Source organism: Alligator mississippiensis, chromosome 9 (assembly GCF_030867095.1).
Source record: "Alligator mississippiensis isolate rAllMis1 chromosome 9, rAllMis1, whole genome shotgun sequence".
Classification (NCBI taxonomy): domain Eukaryota; kingdom Metazoa; phylum Chordata; order Crocodylia; family Alligatoridae; genus Alligator; species Alligator mississippiensis.
Genome location: NC_081832.1, coordinates 25,461,152 through 25,478,447, shown reverse-complemented (window position 1 = coordinate 25,478,447; position 17,296 = coordinate 25,461,152). Strand labels below are relative to the sequence as shown.

Sequence of the window (17,296 nt, the reverse complement as noted above, 5' to 3'; positions counted from 1 at the left end):
CTCCACCTTCAAAATGGCAGCCCCAGCTGTGATATGGCTGTGAAATCAGGGGCCCTGGCCATGTTACAGCCATGTCATTGACCTCTGGGGCCCATGAATTTGGTAGGTCACATGAATGGAGATTATAGTGGACCACCCTTGTTTTATTAAGACAATCCCTAATATGCTCAGGAGAGTCCTGTGGGCTTCCCACAAAGCCCATCACCCTTTGGTTCCCTTCCCCAGCTGTTAAGAAGGCAGAAATTAGCCCCAGAAGCTAATTCTGTGCTTAGCTATATCAGAATTTATAAGGGAAGGGCCACACGCTTGACGGCAAAACGGGTCATTCAAAATCCCACTGAAAAGACATACATACCACCCTGCATCCCAGCAACAGCACAATGTACTGAATTCCCAGTTCCTGTATAGACAGAAGAACCCTTTTTAACCCCAGTAAGAATCCAGATTGCCCCCAGTCCCAGCTTTCAGATCCAATAAGGTACCTTCTGCCTATGCTATGGCTCTGTGCTGCTTGGATTTGATGTAAGAATGCAGATATGAAACCAAGTCTCTACTGAGCCACCCAGAGTCCCTCCCCAACATCAGGAGTCTTCAGTTGAGTCTAAGATTTGGTCCCATACTGGGTGCCTCTGTGTATCAGTTTGGGCTGATACCCTAGCTCCAAGTTTTGGCCTACTCCCTCCAACAAAACATGTTGTCAGGCCTCATACTGTGTCTTCTCTCTAACCATTCCCCTGAAATCAATCCTGGGTCTCACTTGTACAGGGTTCCACTCCTGCCCTGGAGTGACATTTCTTTTCTTCAGTGACAGCCAGTCTGGCATTAGGAAGTCAGGGATGAAATTCATTCCCATTTCTGTTATCTGTTATCCCCTTGATAGTCAGGGCAGGTGGGAGTAAAACTATTTCCTTTACACTGGCTGTGTCTACATGAGACACTGACTGCACAGTAGCCCGATACTACCGTGCAACAACCATGATGCAATGCTATTGTGCAGTAGTATTAGGCTACCATGCAGTAGCATCATAAAAAAGATGTTTGTCAGAGCTAATGTGCAGCAACTTGGATTACTGTGCAGTCAGCATCTCATGTAGATGTGACTACTTGGTGAGTCAGTGAGGTAGGGACTCCACTCATGAAGGGAAATGCTCTGTCCAGTTGTTCTACCCAGTAACACTTTTGTAAGGCTGCTTTCTTGTTGGATTTTCAATACATTTTTGGTAGTAGCAAAGAAGAGAGAAATAGAATATTCCTGGTTATCAAAAGGGACTGCTATGTTTGCACAATTAAGTTCCAACCCAAATCTCACGGACTTCAAAAGAGGTAGAGAGATGCAGTCAGCTGTATCAGTCTGAAGAAAGGCAAAAGGCACAATGCATTTGTATGTTATAGACTAAGTCAGAGCTATATAGCATAAGCTTTCGTGGGCCTGAGCCATGAATGGATTTCTAGCATCCAGCAAATTATGCTATCAACTATGAGAACTGATGCCTCTCCAAAACAGTTAGAGTGCCATCATGCTGCCTTTTTTTTTTTTTTTTTTAACTGCAATAAGCCCTAGAGTGTGGCTCTTTGCATGCATAGGTACGGTTCTTCTATATGCACACATGGTCATTTGCATAGGCAATTACCACCCTCTCACATGAATATTAGACATGCAAGTGCACATAATCCTTTCTAAAAACCTGAGCTTATGTTCAGATAGTAATAAGCAATTACAATGGTTCCTCTACTTGGTGCCACTTACAAGTCATTCTTGTTTGATTTGTTTCATTTTAATCGTCTGCTTTCAAGCTTTCAAAAGGTTTTACCACTGAGGCTGAAATTTTTCACATGTGGTCTTTGCCTGAAGGTAAATTCCTATGGAATGTTTGAACTACATCAATTCATCTTTTTTTGAATAACAGGAGAAAAGAAAAAATACACTCTATTTAAATTCTTCTGACCTTTCCTGAACACCTCTCCCAGCTGAAAAGGCTGGAATCTGAAAGTGTAAATAGTGCATGGAAATGCCCTAACCAGTATTTACAAGTTCAGATGAAAAAACAAGTTTGGTTTGTCAGATTCTGTGCCTTTGAAATCGTGCATCTATATCTAGACAGTGATAACATCACATACTCAGGCACATAAGTGAGCTGAAGCGCCATAGAAAATTCCTACTTTGCCAAAAAAAAAATCTTTTCTTCCATTGAGAAAATCTAAACAAAATGTTTCAGTCTCAATTGGTTTGACCTGAATCAAATCACTATGGTTTTTAAACAAAATATATTTCAGATTGTTCAGTAAATTGCTCGTCTGACTTTGAACCAATCTGGAGTTGCTGCATGGGCTTTGTAATTCAAATGCCAGCAATACAAGAGCCCATAGCCAATATACATCTCCTATAATGCATCATGGCTTCACCTCTGACTGAATTGTACGATGCTGCAGAGTCATAAAAATGAAATGTATGCTGGAAGTAGTAATGTGGATAATAGGGCTGTGTGAAGCTTCGAGTGCCAATTCAATTCGGAGGAGATTCAGCCTGATTCAGTGGCTGAATCTCTGGATCTGAATTGAATTGGACCAATAAAAAGATCTGAATCAATAAGAAACTTTCTGAATCTTCGGAAAAGACTTGGAGAAATTCGATGATTTGGACAGTCCCCACCCGCTGCAGTGGAGACCTGCAGCTGGACTCAGAGTTGGTAAGTAGGGGGCAGGGGAGGGGGGTGAACCATGGGATGACCCGTGACAGCTACCACACCCTGCCTACTCCCCCCAACTGCTCCCACAGCCCCCCACCCCCATGGCTGCCCTACCTGCCCCAGCTCCTGGTGCTTAAAATAAAAAGCCCCACTCACTGGGTGCTGCCAGGAAGCAGGGGGGTGATCCCTGCTGCCCCACACTGCATGTGGGGCTCTGCCATGAGGCCCCCCCAACCCCTCCCTTGCTCCCCTCCCATGGCTGCCCTGCCTGCCTCAGCTCTAGCCCTTTAAGGAAAAAAACACCAAGAAAAACCCTGGGACTCACCACTCCTGCAGCAGCCTCTGGGCTTTGTGAGGCTCATGTATGCCATGTGAGGGGCTCTACAGCAGTGGGGGACAGCAGGGATTGCCCCCCTACCAGGCAGGAATGGGGGGGTCAGGGGGGTTTCTCAGGGTTTTTTTTTTTCTTAAAGGGCCAGAGCTGGGGCAGGCAGGGCAACCATGGGGGGGACTGGAAGAGTGAGGGGCATTCAGGGGGCTAATGCAGAGTCCCCCACGCAGCTTGGGGCAGTGGGGATCACTCCCCTGGCCAGCAGCACCTGCTGAGTCAGGGCTTCCCCCCCTCCACCCCCCGGCCCCACCAGTGGCGGGAGCTGGGATGGGTGGGGCAGCCATTGCTGGGCTGAGACAGTGGGCGGGGGATGTGCCTGGCCTGGGTGACTGGAGACAGTCACCGAATCGAATCACTGTCCCCCCCGAATCAGCTGAATCTAAATCTAAAGCAAATACTAGACATTTTGCACAGGCCTAATGGATAGGGAATCCATTCTACAGGGAAGAATTAGGTATTCAAACTAGAGCTCTCGAGATACTACAGCATCATATGCAGATGCAGTTTAAGGTCAAATTGACTGAAACACTTGGATCCATGAATGGCAGGAGGATCTCTTTTAAATCAGATCATACCATACATGTGTGGAACTTTGTTCAGCAGAAAACGCATTGATATTGAGTGTCTATGCATGCCTCTTTTAATCAGGTTTAGCCTAAAATTGCCATTTTTAAGGCATGTTAATGGTGCGTGCCTATACTTAATGCACCTTAAAAATGGTGATTTAAGGCTATGTGACCCTAAATTTGATACCTCCATAAAGCAGATATCAAGTTTAGGTGCTAATAGCTAAGTTGCATTAGCACACATGTAGATGCACTAATGTGCATTAAACAGTGTGCACCAATAGATACACACCACATTAAAGTGCATTTAATGTGCCTTAATGTGCATTAGTGCATCCACATTTAGAAGTGTGCCTAAAATCAACTTAATGTACCTTAAGCAAAGGTGCATTAAGTTTAGGCATGCGACAAGGTGTGTGTAGACATGCCCACTGAGACCACTTTTCCCCCGATTTTAGAGGAAAACAAATGTTAAATAAAGGGCAGAAATTACCATTTTTTACTGCACTTTTTTCATAGCAGTGAGACTTCTGTGAGGAGTTCCTGCTCCAAGCACAGTCTGCTAGGTGTATTTTCCTCTAGGAAGGCAGTTCTACCCCACAAGTGCTATATATTCTCAGATGCAATACAGTACTTTGAAACCCCCCCAAGGAGAGGGACATGAGTTCTCTGGTATAGACAAGAAGGTGCAGTGTGAACAACTTATGAGTCTCACATAAGTCCTTAAGGGCCATGTAAAAGTCTGAGGCTCTTATAGAAAATGTGTTGCAGCCAATCCATCCAAGGATTTGTTAATCCTCTTCTGTACTCATCTGCCATTCCCTTGGTGTTAAAGAAAGCCAAAAGAGAAAATAAATATTGGGAGGTATATACTCCTGGTTCTCACTGCAATACAGCAGGCTACCTGGCCTCTTCACAGGGCTCCTCTGTTCCCATACCCTGCCTTTACCACCCCAGCTGTTCTGAGGTGCAATTCTTTGGCTAGAGCCTTTGCTTAGCGCAAACTCTTACGAGTTCTTTCAGATTGCCAAGTGCCTGTGGCACTGAACGTACTCTTTAACTGACCTGATGTCCTCACAGGCCCCCTAATTCTGATCCAACCTTAATCCCACTTGCCACTTGCAATTCTGAGTAAATCATAAACTCAAGTTTATCCCATGCAGTAATCAATCAGTTAATCACCAGAGTTCCAATACTACTCCACATTAACTTAGAGGACCGATCATAAACCATAACCAGGCTAATGCAGTCCCCCTGGCTCAGTCCCTGTATTGTGTCCCCTTGGAGGGGAAAACCCCACCTTTCTCAGGGCAGCTCCCCTTAGCCAACTGTCTGCTTCTTCTTCCCATTCTAGGTAATGCTCACAAAATACGGCACTCACCAGGCTGGATCCCTGCCAGTCTTCCATGTGATGCTTTCACACTGGACTTGATTTCAGGTGAGTCTTGGCTTTCAATTCTTCTATGCATTATCCACTGACCCTCAACTGGGGTCAGGTAATCACTGCACCTCTGTGCAGCTCCATGAGCCTCTGCTAGTTTCCCCTCTCTGGGGAGACAAACTCATCCAACCCCTGGGCCTTTTACTTCTGGGTCAGCCACTAGACCCTATCAAGGCAGCTCCCTGTTGGCCCATTCGCACATCAGAGCACTGGCAGAAATCAAAAGGCTGATTCTGCTAATTAAGTAGTTTTATTATCTTCCTTCCACCTGCAGGTAAGACATCCTCTTCCCTGCTGTCCATCTGCCTTTTCCAATTATGGCAGGGCATGACCGGTGCCCTGTCACAAGCCAGGTCAGGGCAGTTAATTACTGGTGCACGGTGGAGGCAATAAGAGATGCCCAGACATCATTGGAGCAGTAGGATTTAGTCCATAGCGTGTCCTATTTCACATGAATATCTAGAGTGGTAGCTGCATAACAGCAGTTTTGGGCATTTCACAGAGTTTGAGATTCAGCATTACCTACACCTCCAGCTCAATAGTTCTGGGCATCTACAGAGGTAAATAAAGTTGCACAGGTAAATGTGTAAGTTAGTTGAGTAAAGCCTACAGCTAGTAGGTATTAGACAGAAGAGGAGGACAATAGCCTTCCCACTCCTTAGGCCAGTAGCCTAACACAATACTTGCCAAGAGACTGCAGGATCCAACTATTAGACCTTCCTCACCCAGATGGGGCTTGAATATGCATTTCCTACTTCCAACTACTTACTCCAACTACCAGGCCCTGAAAGTGGAGCACCATGCCTTACGTTTATAGTCATTGGATAGACAGCACTAGAAAAGTCCCTGCTAAAACATAGTGTCTTCTCCCTTTGAAAGTCAGAGAGAGTCTGACTTGCATGCTTCCTCCTGGCCTCATATTATTCTTTTTTATGGCTGCTCAGTGGGTCAGCTTGAAGAGAAGGGTTGGAAAACATTCAGAATAGTGCCTGGCGTGTGAGTTGGTGATTAGAGTACTGTTCTACAAAAGAAGAAAATTAAGTTAGAAGCACCTGTGTGTGATGGGGACCACCTACAACCTATATCTCCTGCTCCCTGGGCAAGTGCCCCAAATATTGAGCTAAAACATAGTAAGAGCCTCTTTTTATTTCTGGTTTGTATATATGCAAGACATTTCCCAACCTGTGCAGTGCCAGCAACTATAGCTGCACAGTACGGCTGTGTGAAGCTTTGGTCCCCAATTCGATTCGGCAGAGGTTTGGCCCAATTCAGTGGCCAAATCTACCAATCCAAATTGAATCACAGGACCCTTTAATCTCTCCAAGTTGAAATGGAAACCTGTGAATCAATTTGGAGAGAGTGGTGCTCACTCCTACCCTGGGGGTCTTCAAAAGGAGGCTGGATAATCACCTAGCCGGGGTCACTTGACCCCAGCATTCTTTCCTGCCCATGGCAGGGGGTCGGACTTGATGATCTGCTCAGGTCCCTTCCAACCCTACTTACTATGAAACTATGGAAAGATCCATCGATTTGGACATGGGCACAATTTTAAATGTTTTTTCAACGTACCTCTAGGTAGCAGGCAGCTCATGAAATGCTGTGACACATGGAGTGTCCCACAGGAGTGCAGGGAGCTCTCCAGCATGCTCAGCAGGAGACCCAGAAGTGGACTAAAAGCCCTTTTTCGGTCCCACTCAATATGGATGCTTCACGGGACACTCAGCCTTATGGGCTAGATGTGTGGCTCCAAAAAACACCCCTTTACCATGCTCCAAGCCTTGCAGATGGCATTTAAACATTGTCCCTCTGAGGCCTTAGTCTAGCTCAGCCTCCTGTCATCACCAGGCTCTCTGCAACCTTGTCTCTGTGCCCTGTGGTGCTGGGCTCTCCACAGCCCCTTTGTCACTGTGCTCCCTGGCGCTGCACGCACTACAGTGTGGAGACCCCAGCACCAGTATGGGCCCAATGAAGTCTCCTCCTCCCCAAAAGCCTTGGCTCAGTCCACTGGTTTATAGACAGCAACCAAAATCTGAGCCCCTAGGCTATAACATAATACAACCAGTTCAGGGGGCACTCTGTCCCTTTAAAAGGGTCAAACTTCCCCACCAAACTTTAAGTGCTTTTTAGCCCAGAACACCTGGTGAGCTCCTGGAGCCCCATTAGTCCTATAAGCAGCATATCAGATGGCCACAGCATCTCTGGCCAATTCTTCTTTGCAGGCTCCTTCCCCTGGCTGCTGCCAGAAAACTAACCCCTGCTGGCTTCAGCCCTGGGGTTTATATGTGCCCAGTGCCCTTTCTTCCAGTCAGCTGACTGGGTGCAGGTGCAGGTTAAATCCCTTGTTAGCCTGTGACCATAGTAACCTACACCTGTGGGGTTTCTGCCTGGCTCCTAAGACCTCCTCCCTGGGTAGTTTCTGCTTTTAAAGGAAAAGGCACTTCAGTACCATGCAACAATCTTATTAATTTCTTTTTCCAATCAAGGTGTGGCAGGAAAGAGCTGGGCAGGCTGCCCAGAGCACTGGGGTGGGACACACACCTGTTACAACAGTGCAGAGGGAAGTATCTACCTTAGTGGTAGGAAAGGCCCCAGCTAAAGCCTAGTGCCCCTCCTTTCCAGCCCAGTCACTACACCATTGAACCACACACCTTTGGGTAGCTCCTTTCTCCCTGGCCCCAAATATCTCCCTCAGACATCTCTCCCATGGCTGCCCGGGAGGGTTCCAGCTTAAAAAAGAATGCCAGCTGGTGTTTCAGAAGAAGTTGTGCAGCGAAGCCACAGAGACCCAGATTCTAAACCCCCTGCCTGAGAAGGGCCAGAATCCAAGTTCTCTGCCTTCTCAGATGAGTATGCTAGCCATGCAGCTATCTGGGAGGAAAAAAAATGGGAAGTCCCTTTCATGCTTTTTTGCCAGTGTATATGCCCAGTGTGGACACGTATTATGTAGTTACAGATAGCTGTTTATGAGCTCAGTAATAAAGTGCCATATGTGCAAAAGTGGCATTCTTGGTACTTAGATGACCATATAGATAACAGATCTGGATGCCTAGATGACCAGGAAAATAGAGACTATCATCCAAACTGTACAATGGGCACAAAAAATTCTTTGCAGTCTTGTTTTGGGCATGAGGGAGAGAACTAAGAGAATAGAAAGTCAAAAAAAGAAGAGCTTATAGTAAAGAGTATCTCTACACAGTACAATGCAAATATAATGATAGAATAGATAGTACAATGCAAATTTGGTGGCAGAATAGGCAGCCCAATGGAGCTACCATTTCACTCAGAGTAACATCATTAGAGAAGACATGTTGACATGGGCTTCAGCATAGGCTAACAATTCAAGTACAAGTCTTTTGGAGACCCTGGGCACACCTACACATTCTTTAAATCTTTAATGTGCTCTAGTTCCAGCAGATGAAATTTAGTACTTGTATAACCAAATACTAAATCAATGCACAGTAACCAGTGTTACTGTGCAGGAGTGCTAGTTCAGGCCTTTTTAGTGATGCTACTGCGCAGTAGCCTAATAATACTGCACAGTAGAATGTTGGCACCGTTTCTGCCATGTAATATTACTGTGCAGTATTATTAGGCTACTACTCATTTAGCATCTTGTGTAGGCACACTGCCTGGGTACATGCTTCACTCTTAATGTTACCTGAGCTGCCTAAATTAAAGCTAGCAGGACCATAGCTACATATACTTTAATTACACCTTCACTTTTCTGAGATAAAGTATAGCTGAGCATGGGGTAGTGTCTTAGAAGTAGGGTAGGGGAAGGAGGACAACATTTGGAGAATCTATAGTGAAACCAACAAGAGTAGAAAGAGCCTTGATATAGTGGAGAAAGAAAGAGAGAGTTCAAAAATAGAACCAAGCTTGCAAGCTCAAATGATAGAAATGATAGTGAGGTTAAGAAGTTAGTGACTCACAACTTGGGCCACAGAAAGAGGATTTGGGAGTGAAGCTGGTAAACCTGATTTTGTTAACCCTTTGGTGGAGTTTATATACCACAGTAGAAGTATTTGAGAATAATGAAGTGCGTTTGCAATACATATATACCTGTGAGGGAGAGTAGTGTAACCCTGATATTCTGCATGTCTTGGCTACAAAAATGAAGATTAATAGTGAAGACTGTCATCCATTTGTCAGCCATTTCTAGCAAACAGCACAACATATTGCAGTTTATGATAGTCCAGTGTGTGAGGGTATACCTGGACAATACAGCACGTAGCAGAGTCTGTATTTGGGAGCATACAGCATATGTGGATTTGTGTAAACCAGTACTTTTGTGTCTATATATACACACACACCTTAATCCATGCTTATCAGCGTGCAGGGATGTCTACAAATAACATGTGTGAGAGTCATTGTGTGCATTTATTTAAAGAAGAGTAAAAGAAAGCACTACACACAACTATACAGAATTTACCTGTTTCCCCAGAATAAAGGAGAAATTCAAAATGATCCAAGGATGGAACAAGTTATTAAGATATTAAGCCTCTCAGATTTGGTGGTTAAACAGAAGCTCAACAGATCTAAATTGCTCATGCCATGACCAACTTCAGTTACTTTAAATCATTCAACATGTGTTCCCAGCTCCTATTATTAGAAATCCAAATTTCCTCTGGCAGGGGAAGAAACTGAGCAAGAGCTTTTTAGTCTTGTGCAAGTTAATTACAGTACACATGTTAAAAGCTGCATCTGTCTTAGTCAATCTAGTTGATTATTGTAGTGCTTTATTTTTAGTTTCCATCAAGGTGAGGAATGACACCAATATAAATGGAGGGTTTTCCATAGATGGTGCTCCACTAAGTGCTCTCCAAAAATCAGCCATGGCAGGACTTTAATGACAACTTTTTTCCTTGAGACATGTTGCCTGTGAGCTGGCTGAGATGAAGAACTGAGCAAGGTCAGGGGAGAAGAATCATTGAAACACTTTCACTGGAAAGTTACAAGAAAGACAGCCACTCCCTTTGCAGCAGTGAGACAATGGCATCAGATGTCATGGTATTCCTTTAACTACTGTCTCATCAGTACACATCCAGTCTAAGTTCCTCTTAAAGCATATCTTACTGACCTAATGGAATGTTTTTGATTAATTCAGACTGTTTCTTTCCACCTCTATTTTCCCTATACCGTAGTCTTCTCCCTACCATTTATCTCATAGTATTTAACTTTCTGGATGGGTTCCCAGCCTGCATAGGTCAGTGTCAATTCACTGAAATCAGTAGAACAATGTCAGGTTTATATTAGATAAGCACCTGTCGCTAAGAATCTAATGAGCCTTTAATTGCACAAGTCAGGGTTTTGGGGACAAGGTACCAGTAGAAAAGAAGGAAATGTACTACACTGAACTTAAAGTACTGTGAAAAGATTACAGCGTGGCGCACCCGATGCAGAAATTGCAGGGCAAGTTTGGCACACATCTAACCCACAAGTCTAAAGCCTGGACTCATTACACAGTGGAATCCTCTTCACTGGCACAAACCCAAGTAGAGACAGAAGGACACCCATGTAGGAATGGTCACAAGTCTGAGGCCCCATAGGAACACCATTATGTTTCCTGTTCAGCCATATACAAGGTACAATCAAAAGCATCCATCATTCATAATATTGCAATAAATACATAAATGAGCAAGCTACAAATTAGGAGCAGAAAAGGAGTCTTAAGTCTGGATATTAAATTTGCAACTGAGTTAGATAACAGTTCATGGTGAATAAGTGACTCATGACTCAGCATGTGCAAATTAAACCTTTGCTTTGATGGCAACTAAGTCATGCAGCGATGTTTATCCTGGACTAGGTGTTCTTTCTGTATACTCTCTTGAACTCAGGGAGATTTGTGATACGAGCAGGAAAATGCTGTCAAATTGTATTCCATTATTTTGTTTCTCTACTCCAATAAACTGAGAGACACATTGTCATCTGGTATAAATTAGCAAAACACCTCTACATTTACTAGAGGTGCACTAGTTTACACTACATGAGACACTGGCCTTTTATTTCTTGGCCTCTTAGGATGCATCCAGATGAGCTCAGCTGTGTTTGGTGCCACAAACACATCTGCAGTGCCACATACAACACTGAGAACACTGGACTGTGTAGTAAGGGTGTGCTGCCCATGCATGCTCTGCTTCAGTGGTTTTTTTCCCCCCCTCCATGGTTTTTTTTGACCCCTGGATATAAAACAAACCACAAAAGTGCATGGTGGGCAGCACACGCTGCTGAGAAGCAGTCAGGCCACCCAGAGCCATGCTGCAGTTGCCAGCCAGGCTCTGCATGGCAGGATCACTGCAGCTGCAGCCCTGGGAGGCCCCCAGAACTCCAGGTAAGACTGGTAGGGCCAGCCCAGTGCTGGCCCCAGCCTTCCCTGTCACCCTCAAGGTAACTTGCTGTACACCAAAGCACACGTGGCATGGGCATTCCCCAGGGACAAGTAGTGGTGGTGCAAAGTGTGCGACCGCCACTTGTTCCCAGGGGACCAAACATCCATGCTTGTCTGGATGCACCCTTAGGCTTTTATTTACATGAATTTTTGCCCCTAATAATTAATTTATCCTTGGAAATGGTAATTCAGTGCTAATAACCTAGGTGCTGGCTTTGAATGACATTTGTGTAGTGTTTGGTGCAACTGGCCTAGTGGATATTTGCTGGAACAAAGTTAAATCCTGCCACACTTTTGACTTTGCGCCTCATTTGGCAGGTTGGTAGAATAAACTCTGAAAATAACTGAGATTGAATTTATGTGGTCTTTTGTACAGAAAGTTTATAGCACAAGTTGCCTTCTTTGTTTTAATCTCTCTTTTGCTTTGCGTTGCTTGTATCAGTGCTTGTTAGGTGTAGAAAAATAGGGTAGAAAATAAATGATGCATGCTATTCTTTACAAGATTAAGGTACCTACACCTGGTGTATGATCTGCGATGCTTGGTTACCTCGCTTCAAAAATAATACAGCAGAGACTGTAAAGGTGCAGAGAATGAGAAGGGACCCACAAGGGACAGATAATCCTTAGTTTAAATATAACTACTCTAATTCTCAGATATGGCTGAGGGACTCAGCATAGTTCAAGAAAGTAAGTGACTAAAGAACTCATGAGATACTGCACCCAGCTTTATACCAATCCAATTCCCTGGTTTAACTTAGAGCAGCTTGCATGTGTGCCAGCTGCCACCAAGTTGCAAAGGTCATCACAGCAGGCTTGAATCAATGGGACCTCTAACCATCTCTTAAACCATAATTGTGCCCCTTAGTCTGGCTACAGATTAAAGTGGCACCAAAGCCTCTATTCTAGCTATTCACTAGGCCTGTGCAAAGTGGCTAATATTTGCTTCAGATTCAGATTTGGCTGAATCAGGGGACAGCAATTCGATTTGGTGATTCGAATCACTATCCTGAATTGATTTGGCCAAATCTGATTCAAAGATTCAGCAGGAGCCCAACTACTGCCAAATCTCCAAATCACACAGGCCCATCCCCCACTCACTCTCCCATCCTGGTAATGGCTGCCCCACCTGCCCCAGCTCCCAGCACTGCCCACCCTGCACTCATCATTCCTGCTGGCGGAGGGTGATCCCTGCTGCCTCCTGCTACCCCTTGCCACATGGGGGGCTCTGCATGAGCCCCCCAGAGCCCCAAGGCCGCTGGAGGAGTGGTGAGTCTGGGGTTTCTCCTCCATTTTTTTTTCTTAAAGGGCCAGAGCTGCATCAGGTGGGGTTGCTGGGGGGGGGGCTGGGGGAGCAAGGGGGGGGTTCAGGAGTCTCATGCAGAGCCCCCATGCAGCGTGGGGCAGTGGAGAATCACCGAATCACCCCCTGCCTGGCAGAATCCAGCGAGTACTGAGGCTTTTCTTTAAAGGGCTGGGAGCTGGGGCAGGCAAGGCAGCCATTGGGGGGGGGGGAGGAAGAGCAGGCGGGGGTCAGGGGGGCTGACAGGCATCCCCCCCATGGTCCCCTCCTTCCTCCCCCAGGCTCCCCTCCCCCACCCCCTTACTTACCAGCTCGGAGTTGGCTGCAGCTCCCTGCTGCAGCCATTGGGGACTGCCTGAATCAAAGCTCTCTGAATGTTTTCCAAAGATTTGGAGAGCTTTGAATGTATTCTGACTTTTTCTGTTGGTCCCTTGATTCAATTCAGATTTGGAGAGTCAGCCACTGAATCAGGCCAAATCTCCTCTGAATCGAATCACTACCCAAAACGTCGCACAGCCCTACTATTCACCACCTGAGAATCATTATTCACTGGAGCAATTCTTCCCTGGCCAGTTGTGCCAGCACCATGCAGCCCAAACTCAAATGAAGATAAGGAATGGGGAAACTGCAAATGCTGGATTTATTTCATTTGAGTTAGAATGGGATTTGTTGCAGAGAACATATGGAAAAAGTCAGTTCTTAATCACACTTCACCAACATGAGAGACAAGAGGAATTTTTATGGAATTAAAGGGAAGGACATTTGAAATCAATAGTAGGACACACCCAGAATTCTGCTCCATGCCGGATACTAGGGCACAGACAGATGTTACAATTTTCACCTCATCTGGGCACAGAAAGCAGTCTATAACTGTAACTGCACTTCTGTCTGCACCTGGTCTCTGGATATGTTGCTATAAGTTAGAGATGAACTGGGAAAGATATTTCTAATTCATAAGTGAGGAGTATGAATGAGTGGCATCTGGTGTGGCCCGGCTTACGTGAACGCAACAGCTCAGGTGACTGGACCGCAACCGACGCAGCTGCTGCTCCATGGACGGCGGGCCAGCAGCTGCATGTTGAAAAAATAACCCAGAGGCTACAAGCCGGGGGGGGGGAATCTGGGCACCAAAACCAGAACCGGACACACTCCCTACTGCCAGCCGGTGAACCTGGGGAAACCGCAGGAGGCAGCTGCAACTGAGGGGCACACATGTGCCAGCCATGAGACAACCAAAGAAGATCTGGATGCAGCTCTGGCAAACAGTTCAGGCCTTCACCCATATTCTTGGCAAAGGCAACCTGGACTGAATGAGCAAGGCCTGCTGACCTGAAAAATACCAAGGCCCGGAGCCAACACTGAGCCCCTGGACACTGCTCACTGGCAGCCCGGCATTCCAAAATGGTTGCCCTGCATTGCAACAGGACGACTGCCCAAACCACTCAAGGTTACATGGAGATGGGAGAGGATGGCCCAGTGGGCCTAGAGGGCACCCAACAAAGGTGAGCCCTAGAGAGACAGCATACAATGCCCGCACGTACCAGCAGTGCAGCCATGTACCTGAAGCATGCCAATGGGGGAATATCAATTAGGGCTGTGAGAGATGGCACTGTTCCCTTTTCACTTGTGCTTCGACATTTCAACAGAATAGTGTTTCATTTAGAGTTTTGTTTCGATTCGAAACCACTGTTCCATTTCGTTTCGTCGAAAAAATTTTGTTGCTTCTCCATTATAGCCTATGGGCAAAACGTTGAAACTCGAAACAGCCTATAACTTGGTCATTTATGGCCTTATTTGGATGAAATCAGCTGGAACCATAGCGCTTTCTGAGGGCATGAAGCCTGACAAGTTTCAAGGAGATAGGTGCAGAGGTTTTGGAGAAGCTGCAGACAAGCAAAACTTGTGACATGGGTGACACTGTGTATATGTTAAGGCGCAGCAGGGTGAAAGCTGCAGGGATGGTAACCCCTGATGAGGCCACAAAGCCTGCCAGCTTTCAAGGAGGTAGGTGTGGAGGTTTGGGGGAAACTGCACCTCAAAGTCTTGAAAACATATAAATGTGACATGAGTTTTGCTAAATTACAGTGCCCGGGGGGGGGGGGGGGGGGGGGGTGTCAAACCTGCAGGCATGCTAGCCTCTTCTGAGACCACGAAACCTGGCAGATTTCAAGGAGATATGTGCAGGGGCTTCTGGGTTCTGGGGCCCTGCACCTCTGGCTGCAGGCAGGCAAAACTCATGACATGGGTGCTTGTGCAATTGACTGTGTCCGTCTTGGGGAACAGGAGGTGAGAACTGCAGGCCTGCTAGGTCCTACTGAGACCATAAATCCTGCCAGTTGTCAAGGAGATAGGTGCAGGGGGAGTCTGGGTTCTGGGGCCCTGCACCTCTGGCTATTGACAGGCAAAACAATGCTGCTTGTTATACAGTTTTTCCATCCCTCCCCCAGAGCCCTGGGATTGGAAGGGACCTCAGGAAAGGATGACAGTCACTGGCCAACTACACAGTCAATAATGAGAGCACTCCTTACCCCCACTTCACCCCTCTTCCCTACCCTTCTCCTTACTTTAGTTTGTTTTCCTGCAAGTAAGCCCAGGTTGAGCTTTGAAACTCAAAACGCTTAAAAAAAAATTTTTGAAATAAAATGAGGCAAGTTGAAATGTTTCAAGGCTGTTTTGAAGCTCTGTTTCATTTTGATTTTGCCATTTTGAGCTCAAAATGAGTCAAAACAGCATCAAAATGAAACTACCAGTGAATTTCCCACAGCCCTAATATCGATCATGTTCAGCCACAAAACAAGCCCAGCAGGGAATACGCAGAGACCCTGAGACACATGGCCAACAAGTCATCTGGAAAGGCCCCAGGGAAAGAGAGCTAAATAATTCAAGGGGGACAAAGGGTCAGGGAAGTTGACCATTAATTCCCAGTGCTCAAGATACAACAGCTCAGCACAGGGGCACTAGTGCCCTGCCCACCGTTTATGTTGAACTACATTGATTTAAGGTGTTTTTGTGTTAGCATTTTTTCCTCCAAGAATGGCACATGGAGGTCCCAGTAGCACTTAATCTTAACCTAACCATCACACCAACAGCCTGCAATGACATCAAGGTGTGGTCCGAATCTACATTAACACCCGAGTAGAAAGGGGTGGGGTATAGAGGAAGAGGAGCCCCACAGAAGATGCACCAAGGAGGATGCCACTGAGCCAGTAAGAACAACTGAACAACATCTCAGAATTACCAAGAACATCCAAATCATGGCAGGTGAGTAGGCTCAGAGGCAGCTTCTCCATAGGTGGCAGGGCAAGAGCCCGTCACAGCTATTAACAATGCACATCATCTCTTCACCTACGTATCAAATGGACCTGGGGCTGGAATCCTTACAGTTAGGTGGATGTAACAAGGTGGCATCCTCAGTGGTATTTGAAAATACCCAGAGGCACCCCAGAGTCCTTTATATTTTAAACATTCTTCTGGGAACAGACCTCCCTTCACTCACTTGCCATGTCTTGATGTTTCTTTGAGTTCTCAAAGAGGAGACTTCCCCAGGGTTTCCCAGACCTGGTCTGTGCTCACAAAGACCTGGAGGTGATGACCTACTGCCTTTTAGGCTATTTGCTTGACTCCAAATCACCCCTTTATCATGCCTCACAGATGTTACATGCATCTTTTGTTCACTCTGTCAAGGTCTCAGCCAATGCAGCTTCCACCCCTATTTATATAGCTAAGCCATCCAGCTCAGACCCACTGTGTTGGTCCCAGCTTTGAGGCACTAGCTTCCCTCAATCTGCTCTGGGCCCCTGGCCCTGTGTAGCTGTGCCCTTGTGGCACCAGACTTTCTGGCCCCTGTGGTTGCTCCCTTGTAGCACTGGGCTCTGGCTCCTATGGCTGTGCCCCTGTGAACACTAGGCTCTCTGGCCCCTGTGGCTGCTAATGGGGCATCCACCTTCCCTATAGCTGCATCCACAAACAACCAGATTTAAACTGTAATGTAAACACCAAAACCCTGGGCTATAACAAAGAATAAGTAATAGAGACAATTAGCTGGCTTACCCCAGGCTACACATCTCTGGGCTACTTTGCTTGGTACTCTCACTGGCAGGGCTGCTTCCCAGTTTCTTAGAACCCTAAGGATTCCACCCTCTGCCACAGCATGGGCTGCCTCCCTAGCTAGCTCAGCACAGGGCTTATATAGCTCTTGCCTGAGCTCTCCCACAGTCATGTGACATCCCCAATCAGCTGACTGGCCTCCAGGGCAACCTTTTAACTCCTGCTGTGCGGGCAGGCTGTGCTCTGAAGACTTTGGTATTAAACAGGCTATTCTGTTACCTAGTAACAGGGTTAGGGTTCCTTGTTACAGTAGGTAAGGAGGGTTGCAGGAAAGCTAGTGATAACTGGAGGTATCAGAGGGCTGTAGGGCTAGAGGGTGGCATTGATGTAAGCATGAGGGTATGAGTTACTCTAGGGTAGATGGGATTCTGGGGAAATTTTCAGGGTGGGGAAGTCTGGTTAAGCCTGGGGAGCTA

General features: G+C 46.2%; 1 long non-coding RNA gene across 2 annotated transcripts in view; it reads right to left on the bottom strand.

The window, feature by feature from the left end:
- The window catches only part of LOC109282432 (uncharacterized), a 107,335-nt gene extending 90,391 nt beyond the window's left edge, over nt 1–16,944 (bottom strand). For both annotated transcript variants that reach the window (XR_002089406.2, XR_009464350.1), the window contains exon 1: nt 16,824–16,944. This is a non-coding gene — a long non-coding RNA (uncharacterized LOC109282432). The remainder of the gene's footprint in view (nt 1–16,823) is intronic.
- Nucleotides 16,945–17,296: the final 352 nt, after the last annotated feature.